The sequence below is a fragment of the Thunnus thynnus genome, chromosome 2 (assembly GCF_963924715.1).
Source record: "Thunnus thynnus chromosome 2, fThuThy2.1, whole genome shotgun sequence".
In the NCBI taxonomy this organism is placed as follows: domain Eukaryota; kingdom Metazoa; phylum Chordata; class Actinopteri; order Scombriformes; family Scombridae; genus Thunnus; species Thunnus thynnus.
The window spans coordinates 5,644,409-5,670,599 of record NC_089518.1 but is presented as its reverse complement, the minus strand read 5'-3'; the positions used below and the strand labels follow the sequence as shown (position 1 = coordinate 5,670,599).

Below are 26,191 nucleotides of genomic sequence, written 5' to 3'. Positions count from 1 at the left end.
ACACCTGTGTCTCGACCATCTGATTCCTCTGTTGACCGCCTCTTTCTGCCACAACACTTCACATCTTGTTCCCCTGTACCTACATATATGTATTGGTATGTACTGTACCGGTACACCATTAGTACAAAAGATTACACTGTAACTGCGAAGTAATTACACTGTACATTGCAGGCTGTATTCTAAAGCGTTATCTCTGCTTCTAGCCTTTATGCTAAGCTAGGCTAACCACATCCTGATTCCAGTTCTGTACTAACACACAACTCACACTCAAACAGACAGCAAATAAGCTTATTTCACTAAATGTCAAACTATTCCTTTAAGGTAAAGGATTGTATTGCATAGTTGTGTATCCGAAATTGCCTCAGAATGGCAGTGAAGCCCACAATTCCATTTGCAACATTCAATAATACCGTCTCTTTCTTCTTCCTTGACAAATGAAGACAATGTTGTCCAGCTTTGTTTCAACCAAAAGAATTTATGTTTAGGCTACTGCTTAACCATAAGCAGTAAACATAAATTCTGCTTATGGCTACTGCTTAACCATAAGCAGTAAACTGGGACATAAGCAGTAAACTAGGACGAGTGTACTGTTCCAATCATTTGTCTGCTGATGACATCCAGTTATACTCTTCTTTACACCTGATGAGCTTGCTAGACTGTCTGTATTGAACAATTGTTTATATTCAAGTAAGAACTGGACGGCAAATAATTTCCTGCAGTTAAATGCAGATAAAAGTCTTTATTATTGCTCCTGATAACCTTCACTCAGTGATCAGTCAGAACCATGGTGCCTTATCCTCGTCTTGCTCTAGTCTGCATAATCTTGTGGTGTTTTTTGACCAGTCCATGAGTTTTGATGCTTATATTAGGACGCTGACTTGACGCTGAATCACATCTGCTGCTGCTGCTAGGCTTTTAACAAAATCTAACCGTTTTAACCGTTCCTGTTCCTGTTCATTTTAGAATTCATTTCAAAATCTTGGTGCTCACTTGTAGAGCTCTACATGGCCAGGCTCCACATTATGTCATGGACCTTCTACACCCCCACATCATATGCCGAGCTCTTAGGTCCTCTTCTAAGTGTCCCTTGGACATGTTTTAAGACTTGTGGAGATTGTGCATTCCAGTCGGCAACATCTAAGCTTTGGAATAGTCTCCCAGTAAGTCTGAGGTCTCTGGACTCTGTGGACTCTTAAAAAGCAGTTAGAAACCCATCGGACAGGCATTTAGGTAGCATGTGGTATTTTATGTGTTAACTTGTGTTTTATGTATGTTTCCCCTTGTGTGTTTTGTCTGTTGTTTATCTTTGTTTTATTTATTTGACTATGAAGGACTTTGCAACTGGTGTCAGTGAAACATGCTATATAAATAAACTTTACTTATTTACTTAACATCGAAGACTCCATTAATATTCAGAGGCATGTGAATACGGCTAATATTTCCAGTTCCTGCTAAAGGCCGTAGTTCTCCCCTTGCTTTAGGTCCACATCCTCACTCTCATCACAAGCTGAGTAATTCATTACAACTTTTAATGAAGCTGCTAATGTTTAAGGCCTGCTGCACCATGACACTTCCTATCGTCTGAAGTGTGACTTCAAAGCTGTTTACCAGCAGGGTGGTAAAGGCCAGCAAGCTAGCTGCATACACAAAGGACCTCATTTGTGAAGATAAGTGTATTTAATGTAGACTTAGTCTGGCAATTCTGTAAGAATGGTGTTGTGAAGAAATACTTTGGAAAGTAATGAGTTTACGTAGCTAGTAACAGATAACGTTTTGTTAAAAGTTATTCATCAAATAAGATTAAAAATGTATTATACAGAAAGGGAAATTCGGTTTTTTATAACCTCGGTTTTGTTTTTTTGTTGGTTTGGGTGTGATAACAATGCAGTCCACTAGAAAAACACAAACAGCAGACAGTTAGACAGGTTGCAAACAAATACCCACTTGAACTTTAGTAAGTTAATCACTTGTTTGGAAGATAAAGTGAAGTGTCCATTACGGTCACCCAATGCATTGTAAAACATTGTCCTTACCAAACCACAGTGGCTACTGCAGGTCATAGTTAAACTGTAAAATCTAATAGACATTTACAAGTGAGAGTGTGGGTAATAACTGTGGTCCAGACTGAAATATCTCAACAACTATTGGATGGATTGCCAACAATTGTTACACAGACATTCATGCTCTCTTATCATCTGACTTTTCCACTAGTGCCACTAGGACGCTGACATTTGTGGTTTTGATGAAATGTCTCAACAACACAGGATGAATTGTAACAACTTATCCCTTAACTGATCCCTTAAAGGTGCCATATATGAGATTTAGAACATTACTATAGCAACAAACAACTATTTGCTATGTAAAGATATAGTGGAGTAATGGCATTCTGAGCAGAGAATGAAGTCACACTCCTCTGTGTGTGTTCTTTGTTTTGGTAGCTGGTCCAGCTGCACATGCATGTTAGTGCATGTGAATCCCTCCCTATGAAGCTGTTGGCTGTTTATAAAGAGACTAATGGTACCGACAGACTGCTTCCCCCCTCCTGTCCTGTTTGGCTGGTTGTGAGGTGGTGGATGTTGTACTGCAAGCTGGGTGGGGCTTGATTTTGGCTCGTCGTACAGCTAAATTGTACATTAAAATATGTTTCTGAAAACATTTGAGGCAAGAAATAGGCAATGCAGTTACATAATCTTGATCCATATTTGATCAGCACTGCCTAGTTGACAGTTTGATCTGAGTTTCGTGTGTTCAGGGGCTGCTTTCTCTGTGTTTCACAACACGGGAAGGGAACATGAAGGGGGGGTTTGGCCCACACGCCCATTTGTTGTCTGAGATGGCAGTGCTCTAGTGCAACATCTAGTGGGACTAAATGTTGCATATAGCACCTTTAAGTTTTCATGTAGCTCCACCATCAAGTCATTTTTTTTAATTTGTACAATACTTTGGACATTCCCATCAGCCTCAGCTCTACTTTGTGTTTAGTAATAATTAGCAAATGTCATTTAGCAAGCTATCACGGCAGGATGGCGGACGTAGTAAACTCGGCTAAACATCAGCATGTTAGAATTAGGAAAATCCTGGATCCTACACTTCCCATAATGCGACTTGATGGCATCTTTTCATTAGACCCTCCCTGCCTGATAAAGACCCACATCTTTCAAATTTGTGGTCTCCAAGTCCAAGCTGAGATAACCCTGATGACATCATCAGAGAATATTTTCTCAGGCTTACCAAAGCTCCTTCAGAGCCACAGAAGACATTATACAACTGTTTTCACATGCTGAGAAGTTTTATTTCCTCTGACAGGTAAAAACTATAATAGTTATTAACACTGGATACTTGTGGATCTGACCAAAGTGTCAAATCACACAAACTCTTGAATGTTCATTATATCAGAGGTCACTCACTGTTATACTGTAGTGGATTAATGCTGTTGTAAGCTCCTCTTTACAAACTGATAAGAAATGAAGCTAAGCTGTCCTGTGATCAGAGTTTGTGCTTTTCCCTAATCCCAAATAATGTGCACATGCACATATGCAAAACTCTTATGGAAGTTGGTGTTTCTTTTGTGGATTTGCACACACACACATGCACACAGAAAATATTTTACTATAGGCAAAATAAGCCTGGTCTGGTGAAAAGCTATTTTCTAAAAGCTATAATTCTTTATCCTCCTCCTCCTCTGCCCATTCAAGAAACTTCCTGTGCTGAAATCCCACAGCTCAGGAGCAAACAGACCTCCAAACTTGATGCTATTTATACACCAGCAGGCACAAGGGCAAAGACCTTTATCTAGAACCCTCACAGAGTAAAAAGTTAATATAAATGCCTGAGAGAAAACACAGTAACAAAGTGACATAAGAAGGATAAAAGCAAAATTTCTGAAAGTGAGAAACATTTTTATCTACATAGTGTTTGTGGAGCTGTTTGACCTATGACCTGCTTGTATTAATAGAGGCATTACTTTAATGTGCACCAAAACGAGAACCATTTCTGTTCTGACTACAGAGCTAAACTCACATATTGAGTATGCTGTTTTCCATTTCCATATTGGCCACCACTATTGGCTCATCACTATGCACCGTAGGGCTGTAGTCAACAAAATAAAATCATGGTCGACTGAAATCGTACATAATTTTCAACTAATCGATTAGTCGCAAAGGCGGGGGGATTAAAAATTGTTGGATGCCACGCATTTCTCCATTCTCTATTTCTCTGTTTCTCTTCAGATTAGGCTAACCCAACAGGGGTGTTTTGAATTCACCCCCGTTTTCACAGGTAATTTGTTTGTCTGTCCCTCCCGCCGCAGGAAATAATGGATTAATCCTGGAAAGCTATTGCTAGCTAAGCTAGCACTTTTCTCCTTATGAAAGTAACACAACGATTATTCGACCAATGAGAATTTGGTTGGACAAGAGCATATAGACCAACTAATTGACCAGTCAACTAGGAGACTACAGCCCTAACTCACTGTGATCAGGACAATGATCCACACAACATACAGTATTCCTCTTGCTATCATTTCTCCAAGGTTGCTTAAACAGAAATATGAAACCCCTCTTCTATCAGTTATATTCGTGTGCCGCTATGCAGCATCAGAAGGGACACAGTGATGTTTTAGGCAAAAATAGGCTATTGGCTACAGACAGACTCGTCATACTCACATTCACATCTATTGCAATTTTTCAAGTGGTTACTGGTTATTATAAATATGCTTTTGTTCAGATTCAAAACTACATGTAAAATTTTACTTAGGGGAACTGGAACAACTCAAGCAGTGTTCAGAGCCTGACTGGGATTGGAGGCGTGGGGGTGGATATATAATACTCGCTGGATTAGATCAGCCAAAGAGATTTTTCATGCATTGTATATTTCGTTAAGTTTGATAGATACATTTAAACATAAAGAGCATATATATTCTCAGAGAATTATACTATGTGGGCTGGCAGGAGGTGTAGTCAGGTCTTCGTTGGTGGGATATGGGGCTCTGTTGCTGATGAGAAAGAGGATGTCCATTTAGACATCATACAGTACATGTCGAGTCATCTGGACTTGTGTGAGGGGAAGGCAGGAGGAAAGGAGAAGTCTTGTCAGATAACGTCTGCAGTCCAGGAGCAAGCACTGAACAGACTGGTACAGAGCTGTAGCCCGGTCGTCAAAAGGCACTGATCTAACCTGACACTGAATCCACACTCACATAGATACACAAAACGATATAAAAGCAGCCCATAGCAATTATACATACCAACATTCCACCACACGTCTAGATCCATAATGTTATATGTTTGCTCTAGGCTACAGTGTCCTTACACAGTGAGCCTCTTGCCAGGACATTTTAATATTTATCCTAAACCTTTCTTACTTTTTTCTGAGGTCTGTTCATAGGAATGTTCCGAGTTGGATTCATCAAACTCTCTTAACTGGACAAACTTGTCGTAAATCACTTGTTTCAGCCTGATGAATGTGACCTGTTCATGAAGACGTGTGTGTTTGTGAGATTTCATTAGTAGCATGTTTGACAGACCTAAAATTTTCATGTTAGGGACCTGTTCTTCAACTTATATTCACAAAAAAATGTTCCCAAAGAGTAAAAAAGAATTTCACACACAGGACTTCATGTCCTGCTTCCAGAAATCAGCAAACAACTTCAGCAGTGCTGGTAATAGCACTAGACCCAAAACAGTTAGAAAATATGAATCCATCAGAGCAGCGCTGTACTGTGACAAAAATAAAAAGGGAATGAAGTTAGATGCTAAAAATGTCTTTCTAAATCAAAGCGCTCTGTGACTAATGAAAAGCGGTCATGTGACAGTCACAGCGATATTAGAGGAGAGTATATTACAGTCTACACTAGGTGATGTTACACTGTCAGCTACAATACAATATGATACTGGACAGAGAGCTGCAGAGAGACACAGAGGCAGCTGTTTACAACTACTACTGAAATGTGCCGACACATGCCGATAAAAATCATAATTTCTAGAAACAAAACTCAGCATGATGATCTGGATAACATAACACAACAGATCTTGCTCGAGCATCTGAAACAAGAGCGGAAACAGGCGGCAATTACACCCATTTTACACAGTGATAGTCAGCTGTATGTAGATGAGAAAGCAGGCATAACTTTTCTCAAGCTCTCTTTCAACTCTTCACACACCTTTGTCTGTCACTTTTTATTTGCTCAACCAAAGAGAGATTGTCCGAGAGTGTTCCCTGTACAATTCATTGTGTCAAGACTATAAAGACAAGTGACGAGATCGGGGAGGCAGTGCGATGCAAACAGGCTATTTGGAACAAGTATAAAGACTTTTTCCCTTTCTGTATGCTTTTGGCGGAAGCATACTGAGACCTTCAGTCCTCAGTGTAGTGTGGAGCCTTCTGCTTTGTGTTCAGTGTTGCTGGCATTATGGACAGTCTGGTCATTGATCTGTCTGTGGCTTGCTTACCAATCTGTCACTCTCACTGTACGTTCTGCTTCTCTTTGTCAAGAGCTGTCACCTTGACTTGACTTGCTACACTTGTGTAAACTCCTTTTATTTGTTTCGCATACCTCTAACTCTTTTTTTGTCTCCTTCACTCCATTTTTTCTTTGTCTCTCTCTCTCTCTCAGCCTTCTCTCTTCCCCCTGGTGAGAGTTCTGTATTTTTAAAAAAAACTCTGACAGAATATTAAACCCAGAGACTCTCCGCAGAGGAATGTGTATCAACAAAATCAGCCTTGCCACATCAATTTTAAATTGGGAATAGATATTCGTTGGGCATTCCAGTGATGTTTGCTCTGCAGAGAGAGCATCGATCTGCGTCTACTTATTTCTGTGTGAAATTAGGATTCTAGGAGACAATTTTTAGTCACACTAGCTGCATGGCTCTATGGATGGCATTTTTTGTTCAGCATGTCCACATGCTGACATTAGCATAAGACTACATCTACTTTAAGCCGACTCAATTTGAGCAAAAACAACATGCATCCATAGCAGGAATGAACAGTGGATGAAGCAGTACTAAAATTTGCATAGTGTGACTGGCAGTGTGTGTGTGGATTCACAAATAACTGTGGGAATATATAAGCTAGTGTGTTTGCAACCAAGCTAATGGCAACGATCAAGCTAGCGTTATTTTAAGCTGCAGCAGCAACTAACTAACATAGATGAACCAGATGGTTTAATGTTAAAAAAAAACAAAAAAAAAACCCAAACAATTTTAGTGTCACTTTAGGGAACAAACAATTATCAACTTACTTTATAGTCTTTTATTTAACTGATTATTATTTGATAAACAGTCATTTGTCCATCCTCTGAACTCTGATTCACTTGTCAGCCCTGTGAAAGCAGCTCCAGTCTGCCTGCTATCTTCAGCATGGGGGGTTTGTTTGTTTTACTACCTGCATATCTTAAGTGGGTGGTGGTTTGATGGTTGCTTCATGTTAACAGTAACAGTTGTGTCGGTGTTCACCAGTGTTGGGCAGGAATACATTTCTTCATAACACATTATAATACAGTATAATTACTTTTTTCAGTAACAGTAGTGTAAGGGTTTACATTTTGAAATTCAGTAATTATATTACAGTAACTAATCCCAGTAATGCTCCTTTACTTTTACACTTGGGGGTTGGCATGCTTGCTGTCTTACTGGGATTAATGGAGGGTTGATATCAGTGTGGTCCCTTTGTTCAGCTGACAGACTGCCCCAGAGGAGGAGAGATGCGACTGGCAGGAATTCCATTTTCTCTTATTCACATGTTGTGTGTTCTTTGCTGGCTTGCTAATGTCAGCCACGGGAAATTCCTCCAAACTGTATCCTGCCTGCTTGTTAAACTACAAACGTCTCATTTTATATTTCTACATGTGTTACATACAAAAAGAGCAGGATGTGGCTGTGGATGAACTGAGCTGTTTAAATGAAACTTATGGAGCTGACAGCTGACTAACTAAAATAAAGTAACAATAATATAACGCATTACTTTTGCCGCTAAGTAATAAGTAAAGTAATGTAATAACTTTTACAATGAGAAACGTGTAGTCAATGATTAATTACAATTTTCAAGTAACTTGCCCAACACTGATGTTCACAATGTTCACCAGAGAAGAAAATGAGCATTCCTACAATCTACAAGAGAGGAAGGGAAGCCAGTCTGAGTGCACTAGCAAGCGTAGAGTGATGGAAAGTATCCATAAATGCTCAGGGGGCTGCGTAAATACTATATCAGAATTTGAGATGCGGGCATTTGATTTGATTTATTGATTGGGACAGTGTGCAGTTTTAATTATTAAAGATGCACTGCACCGGAGTTAGCTCATCCGTAGTCCCCCACAATCAAAACAGCACAACAACAAACAGTACAAAGCAAAAAACAAACAAACAAACAAAAAAAATACACATAACACATAGTTGTACTTTATGGTTTTAACCATTTTTTAAACATATTTCTTAAAGTTCAAATTTGGATCCAGTGTCACACCAAGATAAAATTTCAGCGTTAGGAGGTTGTACCATGGTTATAGAGAAAAACATACCTTTTGTCTTGTTTACATTTAGACTCAGACATGATTGATCAAGCCAGTGTGTGATCCTTTCCAATGCACTTGTTAGCTTAGCAGCAGCTCACTCAGCTGTTTTTGCAGGTGTGTACACAACGGTATCATCTGCATACATTTGTAGTTCTACATGATGACACTGTTGAGGGAGATCATTAATATATTGGCCAAATAATAGGAGACCTAACACTGACCCTTGTGGAACACCCATTGTGCACTTCATGTACCTGGACAGTGTGTCACCAACTTTAACACATTGAATCCTATTAAATAAATATGATGACAGCCATGCCAGTGCTCTAGATGAGAAGTTAAATTTAGAGAGTTTTGACATTAAAACATCATGATTGACTGTATCGAATGCTTTATGCAGATCTAAAAATACAGCACCAACTACTCCTCCTTTAACAAGTCTTGATTTAATTTGCTCTATTAAGTGCAAGGTAGCAGTTTTGGTGGAATGATTTGCTCTAAAGCCAAATTGCATACAGTGTAGACCAAAATTATTTATATTAAGAAATGTTGTCAGTTGTTTAATGACAACTTTCTCAGCAACCTTTGAGAGTACTGGCAGTATACTTGTTGGTCCATAGTTACTGGCTTCAAGGCGGTCTCCAGATTTAAAAATAAGCGTGACAGTGGCACATTTCCAGTCATCAAGAAAGAAGCTGTGATTAAAAGACAAGTTAATTAAATGAGCAATAGGGGGAGTTAAAATATCTTTGTGTGATTTGACAAACATGTCAAATTGGAAAGCATCTTTACTTTTGGAGCTTTTTAGGAGCTGATGATTTGTTTACTTGTAACTCATTAGTCCCTACCAGCTCGAAAACTTGACCTGTAGTATCTATAGGAACAATATCCAGTTTCTTTTTTGTAATTTTTTTTCCTAACTCATTTACAGACTCAAGAAAAAAAAATTAAAGACAGAAGCAACAGTAAAATGATTTTCAATTAACTTTCCCAGTACTTTGAATTTAAAATCTCCTAAAAATTTTGGGTCCCTCCTTGTGAGATTATCAATGTTTTTCCAGATCAATTTACTGTTGCCTTTTGCCTCATTCAAAATATTGAGATAAAAATGAGATTTAGCTTCTCTTAGCTCTTAACTTTGTTCCTTAAACCAGCATGTCAGTGTCTCTTCTAGTTTTAATTGCCTTCCTTAGTGCAGCATCTCTAGATTTCATTAGTTTCCACAAATTTTCATTAAACCACGGTAAATTGTTTTTAATTTTAGATTTTATCTGTATCCTCACATTAAATCTTTCCCTCACAGAGTTGATGCTGTGAGTAAAAGTATCACAGCCATAGTCCAGATCATCAGAGGACAGTACATCATCCCAGTTCAAGCTCTTAATTTCATTGGTTAATTCTTCTTGCTTAGCTCTGGGTATGCATTGAAGGATCATTGTCTTAGTTGCTGTGGTCTTAAATCTACTTTTAGTCAGTTTTCTCGCACATAGGGTTAGGTTATGATCTGATAAGCCAGTGATTAAACTATAACTTTTAGTTATTCTTTCTGGTTTGTTAGTAAATATCAAATCAATTTGTGTACTGGAGCATTTTGCAATCCTAGTTGGGCCTTTTACTAGTTGTTCTAGTTGGAATTTCTCTGTGATCATTTTTAGTTTTTTCCTCGTAGTTTTATCCTCCCAGTTCACTTTAAAATCACCCATAAGTAATAATTCTTTGTTGAGATTGCACTCTTTCAAGACTTCTGTGAGTTGATCATAGAAAGTGTCATCTGCAGAAGGGGGCCTATAGATACCTATGATGTTAAAAGACATTTGCTGGGATCACATTATTTTTATCCCAACATATTCTAATGTGGTACCCGCATTATAAACCACACGTTTACATTTGATGTTGTCTCTCCATCACGTCTGTCTCTTCTGAAACATTGGTATCCGGGCACTGTGAACACACTCGCAGGAGTTGTTTGTTTCAACCATGTTTCAGTCAGACAGAGAAAGTCCAGATTTGAGTCAGACACAAGATGAGTCAGCTAATTGCTCTTTGCAGTAACGCTTCTGATGTTAAAATGTCCACTGAATAGCCCCCTCAGTTTCAGCTTCGGGTCCCATAAGACTTTTGCATGATTGACAGTTTGGAAGGTTTTGAATAACCTCTGCCTCCTCACTGCAGGGTTTCGACACACAGTGGTGTCAGCAGCAGGTTTTGTAAGAGAGACACTGGACCTATCAAGGTTTCCACAGCCTGGTAGCGTAAAGTTTTTCATTGAGACACCATGCACCTGTTAACAAAGTTTAGTCTGTTAAGGGAGAAGCCCGACTCAGAAAGTTTCTGCTCATTCATCACTGGCACCAGAGGAGTCCCAGACACACTCGGGCACAAATCAGCATCGAAGTTCTGCAGCTCTCCAGGGGTCACTGGTCCAGGATTTAGCTGAACATCTCCAGAGAGCAGGATCAGCATGAGGAGGAGACCTGCTATTCTCCAAAATGGGGTGGCAGATGACCGGTCCACTGGATCAGTGATTTTCTCTGGTACCTGGACTTGCCTGTGCCGCAGGACAGAGGAATAGATTGCAAAATATCCCAGTAAGTTATGATGAAAACCCACTGTAGGAGCATCAACTGGCCATGAGCCAGCATTTGTCCCAAGCTCAATCACTTGGTGTCCCAATTGTTTTCCATCAGTTTTCCATCAGTGTTGATTGCTCTGGCCAGACCAATCAACACTGATGGAAAACACGTACAGGCAATACAGCAGTGAGTACCTACGGTGGTCCAAAAAGCACTCCATGAAACACAGTCCAGGTGTTTTTGCTGATGACAAACTGCTTTGAACCTGACGCAGTTTTTGACAGGCATGCTCTGTGGTACGATAAACAGTCTCGGATGACAGTCCTATGTAGCAATCCCATCCAGGATCTCAGTGGCCAGAAGGTAGAAGCTCCTCTTAAGCCCCTCAGCACCAGCTCGGTGCACCTGGAACCTCCTCTTGACTTCAGCGGGGAGAAAAGGCTGCCATCCGGGTGGGTAGGAACCCCAGAGGATCCATGTGGCCAGGTCTGTTTCCTTTGATGTTGAGATGGATGTACAGATGGTCTTACTTGATGTTTAATCTGATGTTTACATTTGAAAACCTGGACTGGCCTGGTAGCAGAGTCGGCAGGGGGGTTAGCTGATCATCTCCCCATCCCAATGAGTGACCCATAGTCATATGCCATCACTTCTTGAGTCCAGGGTGCATAGAAAGGCTCCAGCATGCATAGATTACATTACCAGCAAGGATCCTTTAAGTTTTCTTCTTGTTTTCAAAAGAAAATACTCTTCTGTTGAACTCTTCTTGTTTATGTGCATTTACACCCCACTGCAGCCATGCATTTAGCTTGAAACACCATATTTGCATCAGGAGAGTACGGTCTTGACCTGCTCTATGTGAAAAGTGCCTTGAGATGACTTTTGTTGTGATTTGGTGCTATATAAATAAAAACTGATTGATTGATTGAATTGAGAACATGCACATTCTCCTATGCAGTCTACAGGGAATTTGTCCTTTAATGCTATGTTGACTGCATCACTCCACCCCAGCAGCACATGCAAGGTCTTGTGGGATTTGCTGTCATCATTTTGAATAAAAGCTTGTCAGAGCAGCACTGCTCTGGCACAGGTACAATGCAGCAGAGTAATCGTGCTTAATGACTGTTGTTGTTTCATGTTAATCTTGTTGTGGTAATCAGGTTGTCTTGCAGGCGTACCGTGATGGCTTTTGTGTGTTACTATTATTTTATTTTTATTTTATGGGGTACCAGGCAGGAGATATCCTTAGAAAAGTCTTTTAGTTACACACACAACAGAGAAAATCAGCCAACACAGGACGTACACCTCAAATGTAAATTAAATGGCTCATACAACTTTAAAATAAAGTAAATACTGAAAAAAATACACACAACTTTGCTTTTCAATTATTAGAAAATGTAATCATTAAAAAAATAACCTAACCTTCTTTTTTCAATAAACCAAACAAAATACAATTGTGAGTTTCTGTGTGATTAAGAGTTCATTTCAAAGTCCATAAAAAACAAAAATACCCAGTCCTCTTTGAATAAACAAAAGCAGATGTATATCACTCCAACAAAACGAAACCAGAACAGTCTCTCAAGGTTTGAGGGGAAAAGATGTTAATGTTAACTCACGTTAACAAGCGTTAACAGGAAAAACAGTCAGTAATATCAGTCAGTCAGACCAGCAGCAAAAGCCAGCTCTGATCACTGATCACTGATCACTTCCACTGTAGTGTGCTTGGCTTGTGTTGAATTGAGCTGAATAAGGGACTAAACTACCTTGACTTTTTCTCTACCACAGTTTGCAAAGCTATTTTGCCGGCACATCTGTGTCCTCCAACTCATGTTTACAAGAAAGGCGTGCACACTTATGACACAGTGGGACGTCATTCTAGGCGCCCCAATGGCTGGCAAAGCCTCCCCTTGCCAGCTATCGGGGCACCTAAAGTGCTCTGGGCGATTATACCGCTCAACCTGTACTTTGCTGACTCATTACAGTATAGTGGTATAGATGTTTCTGGGATTTCATCCTCATTAAATGTCTCCCTACAGCTTTGACGAATAGGCGGGCATCTCCTGGATGCTGGGCTTGAGACATAGAGAAGTGGGGACGTTTTGTAACAAATACTGGTTGGAGGGGGAAAGGTGGAAGTTACGGCTTTTAATGTAATGCAGTCAGTATGACCCAAGTCTATTATGAAGGTTCCTGGAAAGTCCAGGACAACCTTTAAGGACTTAAATCACTTGTTTGATTGTTAATTATTACTTAATTAATGAATTATTCTGTGTTGTTAAACTAGCTCTGTAAATTCAGTCATTGGTTTTTCCGACTGTTAAACAGGTGTGGAGAGTCTTCCTGCCTTATCAAGACCTGCTAATACCAAAACAGTTGCATTTCCCTGGTTTTCATTCAAATATTTCAGTGTCAGAGGATAGTCTAAATGCTTGGTTTAAGGGATGACAATATCTGTAGGTTGGTCGAGTGGTCGGTCCACCTCTTTCGTCCAGGTTGAAATATCTCAATAAAAATGTGATGGATTGCTAGTTTTGATTGAATTTTGTACAGACGCTCATGTTTCTCATAAGATGAATCCCTTACTGGCTTTGGTAATCCACTCTATTTTCCTCTGGTGCCACCATTAAGTTGGACAGATTGACATACAGTTCATTCATGGTTCTAGTGGTGGAAATTAACATTGTACATTTAGTTAAGTACTGGAAGCTTACTTACACAAGTACAATTTTGCAGTACTTGTAATTTACTTGAATATTTCCATTTTATGCTACTTTCTACTAGTACTCTACTACATGAACATGTAGTAGAGTATATTTGTTCATTTCATGAACAAATATTGTATATTTTACACAACTACATACAAACTATAGTTACTAGTGATCTGGGAGGTCTGACTGTGGGTAAGTGGATACAGCCAACTGGAGGTCTGGTTGAGTGTCAGTGAAGACAGCAGACTGATGGTCTAGGAGGTCTGGCTGTGGGTCAGTGGACCGAAGATCTTCCAACTGAAGATCTGGAAGGTCTAGAAGGTCTGGAAGGTCTAGAAGGTCTGGAAAGTCTGGAAGGTGGTCGACGAAGACAGCTGACTGCTGAAGGTCTGGCAGGTTGTTGGCTGGTATGCTGGGCAGTGGAGACCCGGGGAGCTGTGCCACTGAGAGTGTAGCAGACTCTGGAGGTGGGACCACACGGGATGCTACAGACTCTGAAGGTGGATCCACAGGGGATGCTGCAGACTCTGAAGGCAGAGCCACAGGGGATGCTGAAGACTCTGAGGACAGAGCCACAGGGGATTCAGGAAGTGGAGCATTGGCCTCCTTGTGAAAACTGGAATCTGGTGAACTTGGCAGCCAAATGAAACAGCTAAACAGAAACCCAAGCACCAGAGATTCCATGACTTCAGGCAGGGAGAGGACCGTTGCAGCTCAGAAACAGGAGACTGGTGCAACTCAGAAACAAAGGGCTGGTGCAGCTCAGAAACAGGAGATTGTTGCAGCCCAGCAGGAACAGAAGATTGCTACAGCCCAGCAGGGACAGGGGGTTGCTGCAGGTCAGCTGGGACAGGAGGTTGCTGCATACCAGCCGGGACAGTGGTTGCTTAAGCATGGGCTCAGGAGGCTGGGGTGGCTGCTTGGGCTGGTGCTTGAGCTGAAAGCTGGGAACCAGGGGCTGAGTTTTGGTGGCACTGGGGAATGGAGGCTCTGCAGCACTGAGGAGTGGAGGAGTAGCCCTGAACAAGACAAGCATGGTGGCAAGGCGACCCAAGGAGAGGTTTCATCATCTGCCAACAGACAGATTCAACCAAAACTGAACAGAAAACCAGGGGTCGGGCAGGGTACATGAAGGTGTGCTATATCGGGATAGGTATCTTTATCAGGATATGAAATGACCTATATCAGGATATGAGATTTTGGTCATATCGCCCAGCCCCACATGACACAGAGATAGATAGAGTGGAGCAGAGGAGAGAGGTGGAGACAGCAATGTAACCTTGCTAAGCTACGAGTCCCAACCTGCACACTTTTATTTGACATGTTGTTGTTTTTTCTTCCCCAAAACATATAATACATAAAACTATTTGTAAGAAATAAATATTCATAAAAACCCACCATTTGTGCTTTTCCAAATACCATATTCTGATTCTGCTCCACCCATAGTAAACGTAGGCTACCTACTAAAAATCAGTATGTTAACCATGCTAGCATTAGCATTTAGCTCAGAGCACTGCTTTGTCTATGTATGGCCTCACAGAGTTGCTAGCATGGCCAGTCTCGTTACAAGAAAGGAATAAAATTCAGGCAAAAATCCTAAAACACATTTATGCATTCATTTATGGGATGTTAATGACAGATGACTGCTATTAAAAATTGCTTCTGTTCTTTGCCTGCTCTTAGCTATACTTTATTGTTATTATCTGTTTTTAGTATTGTTGAATTGTTTTATCTGCAACATGCTGCCATCTTGACCACGTCTCCCTTGCAAAAGAGGTTTCCAACCTCTGTTGACTTACCTGGTTAAAAAAATGTGCACAGTTAACAATATTGTTATAAACCTTCAAGCCTTGTGTGTCAAATCCTAGTCAGGTTATACTTTTGTGAAACAGCATATTCTGCACCTATACTGATACCATATTTTGTTTCCAGCTTGTAGCATCAAGCAGATTTGAATAAGATATGTCAGAGCAGTATGCTGTAAGTCAAACTTTGGCCACTGTTTGATTTTATTTTTAAACAATGGCGTCATTCTACTTGTGTGTGGGGGAAAAAACATTACGTAATCACAACCGAATGACTCCACTAGCACTACAAGCCCTGAACAAGTTCCAAAAACAGCAACTCTCCCTCAGATTGCTCAATGCTGGATCTAGGAGGAGGTGGAAGTATTTCAGTAGGTGAAGTTATCCTTTGCTGTCAGTTTGATAAGGCCAACATGATATGACCGCTTGTTATTAGAGCAAACCTCGTTGACTGCTCAGTTCCCTCGGCTGCTTTCCCTATCAAAACTCCACTGCTGGATGCTGCTGTTGTCAAGTGTCCTTGAATGCTGCTCTCCATTTTTCAAAGCGCATATTGTAGATAACAGGCATCAGTGTGTGGGAGAAGCCAATGGGAATGAGCTCCCTGATGTGGAGGAGCAGGCTGACACATACTGTAGCTACAGTAGATAAGAGAGCAGAACAACTGTCACAATATTGTGTGTATGTGTGAGAGAAAAAGGCAATGTGCATGTGAGTATTTAGTAAATGTGCAAGTTTGTCCAGTCTGGTGTCCATGTCCAGTGATTGTTTAATTTTATAAATAGTATTTGTATATGTATGTGTGTGTGCTATGTGCCATGGACCAGGACTTGCACTGCCACTTGCACTTTCACAGAAGTGCTCTCCAGAGACTGCAAATGTGATCACTGTTATTAGTCTTTGGAGCCGTTTCTAAACAACCTAACATGACCAAAAGGAACATGTCACCCAGTGCAGCAGTGTGGCTCATTGATGTGTTTTTAATTACAACAGAGTTCAACAGCACAGAATAATGTGATATATCAGGCTTTTGATGCACTTACAATACCTGTTAGTAGGATTTGATTCAGTGTTGGTTTGGCTCTGCACATGGGATTTGTTGACAATAAGAAAAGTATAAAAAATCATCGGCCATATCTGTCAATTTAAGTCTGTTTCCATTGCACTTTGTTACATTTTGCTTTTATCCATCCATCAACTTTGCTACCTCAGCCAAGCACAAAACTCTTTGCAATATTTTGAGATTTTTTTTTAAATGCTCACCATTGGGCAGCTGTGGCTCAGGAGGTAGAGCGGGTCGTCCACTAATCGGAAGATTGGCGGTTCGATTCCCGGCTCCTCTAGTCTGCATGGTGATGTGTCCTTGGGCAAGATACTTAACCCCGAATTGCTCCTGATGGCTGTACCATCAGTGTGTGAATGTGTATGAATGACTAGATCTCCTCTGATGGGTATCCATGCATGATATCCATTCAGTGTATGAATGTGTGTGAATGGGTGAACGTGATTCGTAGTGTAAAAGCGCTTTGAGTGGTCGGAAGACTAGAAAGGCGCTATACAAGTACAGTCCATTTACCATTACCACTCAGGTCTTTTTTAATGTGCAAATTCAAAATGCACATAAAAACAGTTGGATGGAAACTCACCTACCACATAATCACATATTATGCTTTGCACTGCCCAAAGCATGATGTAGAACATGTTCATCACAAATAGATAGGATAGATAAATAGAAAAACAGGAGTAACACAATCCTCTAAAGCCCCTGAAAACCTTCATATCTTTGGTATTTTTTTATAGCACTGTACTGTATGTAACTAACCAATATGTTCACAGATTATATGCAGATAGTGGATACAGTTACTTGGATGCATCCTTGTTTGTGTACAGTACATCTGACATGTATGTATACAGGAATGTCTGTATATAAGTGTGTTTGTTTTTGAGAGAAAGAGAGAGGGAGGGAGAGAGAGAGGGGGAGAGAGAGAGGAATCAGGTGCAGTAACTGCACACACACATACACACAGGCACACACACACACACACACACACACACACACACACACACACACACACACAGACACACACACACACACACAAACTCAGCAGATGCAAAAAACCAAAGAAAAGCATGCTTTGGATATGCCAATAGGAAGTTACACACTTCCTGCATGCATGTATACTGCTAAAGTGCTATATATTGCTATAGGTACACACACACACAAGCACACACACACACACATACCAACTTATTATGTGAAGCTAATGTACCATGGGATACATCATTGCGTGAGTCACAAGTGCTTTCATGATGCTGAGAGAGTGAGGAGGAGAGAGAGAGAACAAGTGAGGGCAGTGCTGGAAACACAACAACACAGCACACAATACATCTGTGTGATTACTAGCAGCTTACAATTATACTGGCGTACTGTAATTGTGTATGAATCTACTACGGTATATTTACCTCAGTTAACAAATAAATACAACACATTTGACTTGAACCAAAACTAAAAGCAGCTAAATTAGATTAAAGCCTTTGGTCTGACTGAAAAAATAACAGATGGGTTGAGCTGACAGATTTGAGAAAGAAATAAGAACATGATGTCAAGGTTGATTTACTTTGTGTATTGTTGCACTACAGCAGTGAGTTTGTGGTTCATGCCTGTACATTAGGTCTACCTGAAGAAGTGGAGGGCTGGATCACTTTGCTGCAAGTTAAGATCATTTTCTTTTAACTTTGACCACGGCTGGATTCACCTGCTGGGGGGCTTGGGTGAAAAATCTGGTTGGGCCCCTATTGACCATCAGTGTTGGTTCAAGTTGAAAGATGTAGTAATAAGTAATTAGTGACATTACTCGTTACATTATTTTTGTCACACAGCTCAGCTCCATCACAGTTCCAAATTCCAAATCTCCACTTCCACACGTTACATCTTCCACTTTAACACATGCTGAAATAGAGAATATTGTGGGGGGAAGATTCAATTTTGTACAAATCAGTTTGTAGTTTCCATCTACACTGATGTCACTTTCAGTCAACACAGAGTGTGTTTACATACACCGAGTACTCTGATTATGATCAGGTTTTTGGAGAATCCAGCTCATTTGATTGTGCATGTAAAAATCACAGCACAACTGGCAGTCAGCCAACGGTTTGGAAGTGCCGTATTGGCCAAGAGGAGAAGAGAGCTCTTATCCTTATAGCATAGTGTAGCTTGTCAGTCACTGTCACTTATCAGTCACATACTCACACTCTCTCTCCTGTCAGTCTCTTGGAAGTATTCCTCTTGTTTACCAGAGTTTAGCTGCCATCCCCCACCTCAAGCTATCATGTCCTGAACCAGTCTATGCACTGAAGAGAACAGAGATGCAATGACATGATCCTCCAATCCAACTCTTGGTAAAACTTTAGGTTACGTAGGACCCTCTCCTACACAGTGCCACAACTTTAGCTAATAATGCTGGACCCACATTAGTTCATATTGTACTTTACCTGTGCAAATTCCCTAACAAATAAGTAATTAATAAAATTTTTAAAAAAAAACAACTGACATGCAGTAAACCTGGATTCCTCCTGGATGCCCGTCAAAACAACAGCTTTGCCCAGTTACAGTCATGTGACTCAGGCAGGTCTGAAACATGTTAGATTCATGTCTGAATCTTACAATAATGTTGTTCAGGTGTCACTGAATGTATTTTGCAGAAACATCAGTACTGATGTTCTGTTTGGTGCCCACAGCCGGCTGTGTGTCACAGCTGGCTGCAGCATCACCGGATCTGACAGCAATTAATGTTCTGTGTTCTGCTACATATCTACACAGATCAGCTGATAGATCAGCTACACAGATTCCAGGTTTATACAGTGAAATTGTTTGTAATAAAGCAGCCCTTATGGATGAATCCTGAGCTCCATCAGAGCTGTCAATTTTATTTTTAAGTAGTTGAAAGTCCAAGATAAGCCTACTAGCTCATACCCATTCAATATCATTCAAGCCTCACAAGCTTGAAGATTCGAAAAGAGAGAGAGACAGATAGAGAGAGTGAAGAGTGAGTGTGCGCACAGTTAACACCAACTATCTGAAGATGCTAATAACTCCACAGACCACAGGTCTTTGTGAATTCGAGGGTTTTTGCAACAAGGCTTATTTGCACAGAAAGGAGCCAATTTTGTGCCGAATGTATGAATATTACCTTATTTATATACATGCAAATGGAACAGGCTCACCATGACACTATTTACTTGGCAGCACAGTTTGTGGTGCATTTCACCCTTTGCAGGATCTTTTTGTCTCATTTGCGCAGGTTTAGTGGCTGCAAAAGCTGCGCAATCCTTTTGTGAATTTGGCCTTTAGTGTTTCCACCCGGGGAATTGTGTGTTAATTGGGTTCCAGCTGTGATGACTTGAGTTAAAGATGTTGAATGCCAGTGTTTTCTAAATGAGCACGAGTGAAAACAGGGTAACAGTGTTTATAGTTTTGGGAAATAGGTCTATCTTTTGGTAGATGGTGTCATAGTTCGGGATGTTTAGTTAATAAGCCCAGTTACAGTGTGTAAGCGATCGAGAAAAACTGTAATGATCGTGCCTTGACTTTGACTGTGCTGTCATAGTTCCACAACTCATGATGGTAAGAAGGCAATCCAGTCCTAGAGAAAGTTAAGCTTGTCCTACTGATAATCACCATTTAAAGACAACACATTTCAAGTAAATCTGATCTGACATCAATGCAATGCAATGCATTAGTCAGAAGACGCTGGTTTAACTTATGGACTGTTCTTTTTTCTCACAGCTAGCATGAGGCAAAGATAAGTATTGTAACCTGGAGAGACAAGTGACACTAAGATGATTTGGACTATTTTGGACCATAAGTTCATCTTAAGACAGGACAAAGAATAAACTGGCAGTGACTTCAGTACATGCAACGATTAGGGGCTGAAGTGGCGATTCAGTCACAATGAGGGGCCCTCAGAGAGGCCCTGTAGCCCCAGTGACCAGCATTGACGTCTGCATTGGCCTCTTGTCCCGCGCATCACCTCTTCTGCAGCGTAAAAATAAACCCATCCACCACCTTTATCACAGCAACAATTCCCTCCCTCCCTCAGTCTCTCCATCCACCCACCCACCCTGCCCCACACAAGACCTGCTGAGAGCTCCTCTTCCACCCACTCCATCCCAGCTCGAGCACCGTGGGGATGCATATATAGCCCAAATCGCACTTGAGTGTCACTCGTCTCTGCCGGTTATGGCGCTGATCTTTGCCACTCCGTAGCCGCGGATGGCTCTGAGCCCGCAGAAACGTTGGGCCCAGAATAGAAAGCAGCTACTTCTGCCTCAACCTCTAATTCACTGTTGTGAAACAACAGTGAACAAAGTGAATGGACCCGCCTGCGGAGTCATTCTTTGTCATCCAGCATTTTCTGTCTTTCATTTGTTAGTGAAGCTCTAGTTGCAGACCATTGCTCCATACAGTTTATCTGGGTCTCTTTGTATCAGAGTCTGTTGAGTAGCCTGATACCTTAAAATTTTATCAGGGCTGTAATTGGGCAGATGAGACATTTTAATGGCTGGTACACCCTTAATGGCGTGTTTGTCTTTACTATGTGCTGTCAGAGGTAATGGATGGGAAACAGAATTTAATTGGTGGTTTAAGGTCCCAGTCTTGGAGGTCATATGGCTTCAGAAAAAGCTAAAGTAAACACTTTGTGTTGCCTGCACATTGATAATGGCAATTGTCATGAGTCACAAGTATGGAATTTGTTTTCATATGTTAAACAAGTTAACATGCAAGGAAATTGTCTCATGTTGCAACTTGCATGAAAAAACAAGAAGGGCCGAGCCTCATAAAAAAAAAAAGAGCAAAAACGTGAACATAGCATGGTTGTGGCAGTTGCATGCCATCCGCTGTGGTGGCTTGTCTACAGCCTGGTATTGTAATATTGCGGTTATTGCAATAGCCCTAGTTGTCTTTGTGCTCTGTGTTCCTGTACTCCTACTCAGCCAGCTTTTCCTTCCACACCTGCCCTTCATCAGACTTGTCAGTCCTGCCCTGCTCACAGTGTTTCCCACAGCCAATCAGCTCCTTGTCTGTTCTCCTATCTTGTCACCTGTTCCCTATTCCCTTGTTAATTCAGTTTATATTTTAGTCCTTTTGTTGAGTTCAGTCTTTTTTTTGGATCATCTGTTTTGTTCTGTTCTGTCTTGCTTTGCCTGCACTCCTGAGTCCTGTTCCCGAATAATTATTAATATTTTGGGTCCACCTGCTCCGCTCCTCGTAACATTTTGTTTTCACTTATGTAGGTTACCTTTACCTCTTGGAAAATTGAGACTCTAACAGCATATACTTATACAAACATAATACTGTTACAGATTTTTCAACACTTCCACCCATTTTCACTTTCCTCATTGCTTTAGTGGTTGTAAATGTGCTGAATCATCTCATGATTCAGGTTACAATCTGGACAAAATCCAAGATGTTTTCATTTCTAGTGACAGTTTTTTTTCATATAACTATAACCAAAATCTTAACCATGCTTGTTTTACTTAAACCCAGTGGTTAGTTACACTTGACAAACAGCTAATGATCCATTTTATTAACAGTCATGGAATGTAAGGCTCACATGATTTGTATTAATTAAGGAGTAATTTGAGAGTTCTTGCTCATTTCATGAAGTTTACCTGAGCACTGTATGATGCAGATGACCTTAATTATCTCAGCTGGTTTTGTGGTTTTCAAACCTAAAACCTCTCAGTCTCTGCTACTGAGCTCATTTCTATTGATAAGCAGCCTTATGTTGGGCTGCTTAGACAGACCTATGAACAGTCACAGAAGTACATGTGATCCCTGCAAATTCTTCTATATTTCCAACCTGCTCTGAGATGATAAAGCCAACAGTTAAACTATCTATACTTACTTCCTCTCAGAGACTGATCATCTGTCACAGCAGCTTTCCATCATCCCTCCTCATACCTCTCCAAACAGAACCAACTGAGCTGTCACACAGAATGGAGAACTTTTCATGTCCCATCAAAAAGCTGTTGTGCCACCGTAATGGTGACATATCTGGGAGAGCAGCGGAACGAGCATCATCCATCACAGATATAGTCAGGGCAAAGGCGCCGACCAGACCCAGTTTCCAGAGTGGAAGGTGTACTAAAATATCCTGAACAGAACCCAGATAACTTATTTCTACAGTACAATATCAGTAACAATACCACCAGTCGTGGGCAAGTTTCATTCACAAAATGTTACCAAAGAGTAAAAAGAAGAATTTCACACCGTGGAACATCAAGTCCTGCTTTCAGAAATCAGTAAAAAACATAACAAATTTGGCAATGCCAGTAATGATATTAATGGGCCAGAAACAATTAGAAAATATTAATAACATGTCATCAGAGCAGGACTGTACAGTGATGGAAATTAAGAGAATATGTCCACGACATTGTTGGAGAGTGCGAGATGAAACTGAGATTTATAATTAAGTTGAATTAATAAGATTGTCTTTTTATATATAATATATACAGTATATATTTTATATATGTTTTTTACTAGTTAATTTGATGTCATATACATGTAAAGTCCAAATTCATTCAGATTAAGGTGTTATGATTTCAGGTCACATTTGTTCTTTTTTGCCCTGCTCATCAGTCTTTATCAATCAATCAGTCTTTATTTATATATAGCGCCATATCACAACAGAAGTCATCTCAAGGCACTTTTCACATAGAGCAGGTCAAGACCGTACTCTTTAATTTACAGAGACCCAACAGTTCCCCCATGAGCAAGCACTTGGCGACAGCGGTAAGGAAAAACTCCCCTTTAACGGGTAGAAACCTCAAGCAGACCCCGGCTCTTGGTGGGCGGCCATCTGCTTTGACCGGTTGGGTTGAGAGAGAGAAAGAGAGAGGGAAAGGGGGAGGGGGGACAGAAGAAAAACAATGACAACAACAAACAACAACAAGCACAAGCAGCAACAGCCAGGGAAGGATGCCATCAGGACTGTGAAGGACCGCGAAGGTTCGGCCCGGGAGTCAGGTTTTTCTGTGAGATGAGAAAGCACAAAAAACTCCGGGGAAGAAGCAAAGTTAGTGACATGCATTGATGTTACATGAATGCATACAGATGGAGAGGAGGAGGAGGAGAGAGGAGCTCAGTGCATCATGGGAAGTCCCCCAGTAGTCTAGGCCTATAGCAGCATAACTAAGGGCTGATCCAAGGCGAGCCTGGTCGGCCCTAACTATAAGCTTTATCAAAAAGGAAAGTTTTAAGCCTACTCTTAAACATAGAGAGGGTGTCTGCACCCCGGACTGAATCCGGTAGATGGTTCCATAGAAGAGGAGCCTGATAGCTGAAGGCTCTGCCTCCCATTCTACTTTTAAAGACTGTAGGGACCACCAGTAAGCCTGCATACTGGGAGCGCAGTGTTCTAGTGGGATAATACGGTATTATGAGCTCTTCAAGATATGATGGTGCCTGACCATTAAGGGCTTTGTAAGTTAGGAGAAGGATTTTAAATTCTATTCTAGATTGTACAGGAAGCCAATGTAGTGAAGCTAAAATGGGAGAAATGTGGTCTCTTTTTCTAGTTTTAGTCAATACACGTGCAGCTGCGTTCTGGACCAGCTGGAGAGTCTTTAGAGACTTGTTAGGGCAGCCTGATAATAAGGAATTGCAATAATCCAGCCTAGAAGTAACAAATGCGTGAACTAGTTTTTCTGCATCTTTTAGGGACAGGATGTGCCTGATTTTTGTGATATTACGTAAGTGAAAAAAGGCAGTCCTTGAAATTTGATTTATGTGGGAGTTAAAGGACATATCCTGATCAAAGATAACTCCCAGATTCCTTACGGTGGTGCTGGAGGCCAGGGTAATGCCATCCAGAGCAGCTTTATCATTAGATAATGTGTTTCTAAGGTGTTTAGGGCCAAGCACAATAACTTCAGTTTTATCTGAATTTAGTAGTAGAAAATTGCAGGTCATCCAGGTCTTTATGTCGTTAAGGCATGTTTGGAGTTTGTTTAACTGATTGGGTTCATCTGGCTTCATTGATAAATATAATTGGGTATCGTCTGCGTAACAATGAAAATTTATGGAGTGTTTCCTAATAATATTACCTAAAGGAAGCATATATAAGGTGAATAGAATTGGTCCAAGTACAGAACCTTGTGGAACTCCGTGTCTAACTTTTGCCTTCATGGAGGATTCATCATTCACATGTACAAACTGAAATCGGTCTGATAAATAGGACTTAAACCAGGTTAATGCAGTTCCTTTAATGCCAATTAAATGTTCCAGTCTCTGCAAAAGGATTTGATGGTCAATTGTGTCAAATGCAGCACTAAGATCTAACAGGACAAGTATAGAGACAAATCCTTTGTCTGATGCAGTTAGGAGGTCATTTGTGACTTTCACCAGTGCTGTTTCTGTGCTATGATGCGCTCTAAATCCTGACTGAAAATCCTCAAATAAACTATTGTTATGTAGAAAGTCACATAACTGAATAGAGACTGCTTTCTCAAGGCTCTTGGATAGAAATGGAAGGTTAGATATAGGTCTATAATTGGCTAAAACACCTGAATCAAGAGTAGGCTTTTTAAGAAGAGGTTTAATTACAGCTACTTTAAAGGACTGTGGTACATAGCCTGTTACTAAAGACAGATTGATCATATCTAGTAAAGAAGTGCTCACTAAGGGTAAGGCTTCCTTAAGCAGCCTAGTTGGGATGGGATCTAAGAGACAGGTTGATGGTTTAGCTGAACAAATCATTGAAGTTAGTTCAGACAAGTCTACTGGAGAAAAACAGTCCAAATATATGTCAGGATTTACAGCCGTTACCAAGGTTCCTGTGTTTGGGGAGAGAACGGTGCCTGTTGAGGGCAGGAGATGGTTAATTTTGTCTCTAATAGTTAGAATTTTATCATTAAAGAAGCTCATAAAGTCGTTACTACTGAGAGCTATAGGAATACATGGATCAGTAGAGTTATGACTCTTTGTCAGCCTGGCCAAAGTGCTGAAAAGGAACCTAGGGCAGTTTTTATTCTCTTCTATTAATGCTGAGTAATAGGCGGCTCTGGCATTACAGAGGGCCCTCCTATATGTTTTAAGACTATCTTGCCAGACTAAGCGAGAATCTTCTACTTTGGTGGAACGCCAAATCCTTTCCAATTTTCGCGATGTTTGCTTTAATTTGCGGGTTTGGGAGTTATACCATGGAGCTAACCTCTTACGTTTTATTATCTTCTTTTTTAAGGGGGCGATGGAGTTGAGTGTTTGTCTTAGTGAGCCTGCAGCACTATCAATAAGATTATCAATTTGGGAGGGACTAAAGTTAACATAAGAGTCCTCTGTAGTATTGAGACATGGCAGTGAATTCAGTATTGACGGAATTGCTTCCTTAAATTTATCTACAACACTATCAGATAGACATCTAGTGAGGACATTTTTATCTAATGTTGTGTAATCCAGTAATAGGAATTCAAAAGTTATTAAAAAATGATCTGATAAAATAGGATTTTGTGGAAAAATTATTAAATGTTCAATTTCAATCCCATAAGTTAGAACAAGGTCTAGGGTGTGGTTAAGACGGTGAGTGGGATTATTTA

The 26,191-nt window shown here is 40.6% G+C and overlaps 1 protein-coding gene across 2 annotated transcripts in view; it reads left to right on the top strand.

Annotated features, from left to right (window-relative positions):
- Window positions 1–26,191, top strand: part of whrnb (whirlin b) — a 101,511-nt gene that overhangs the window by 10,516 nt on the left and 64,804 nt on the right. The gene's annotated exons all lie outside the window — the stretch shown is intronic.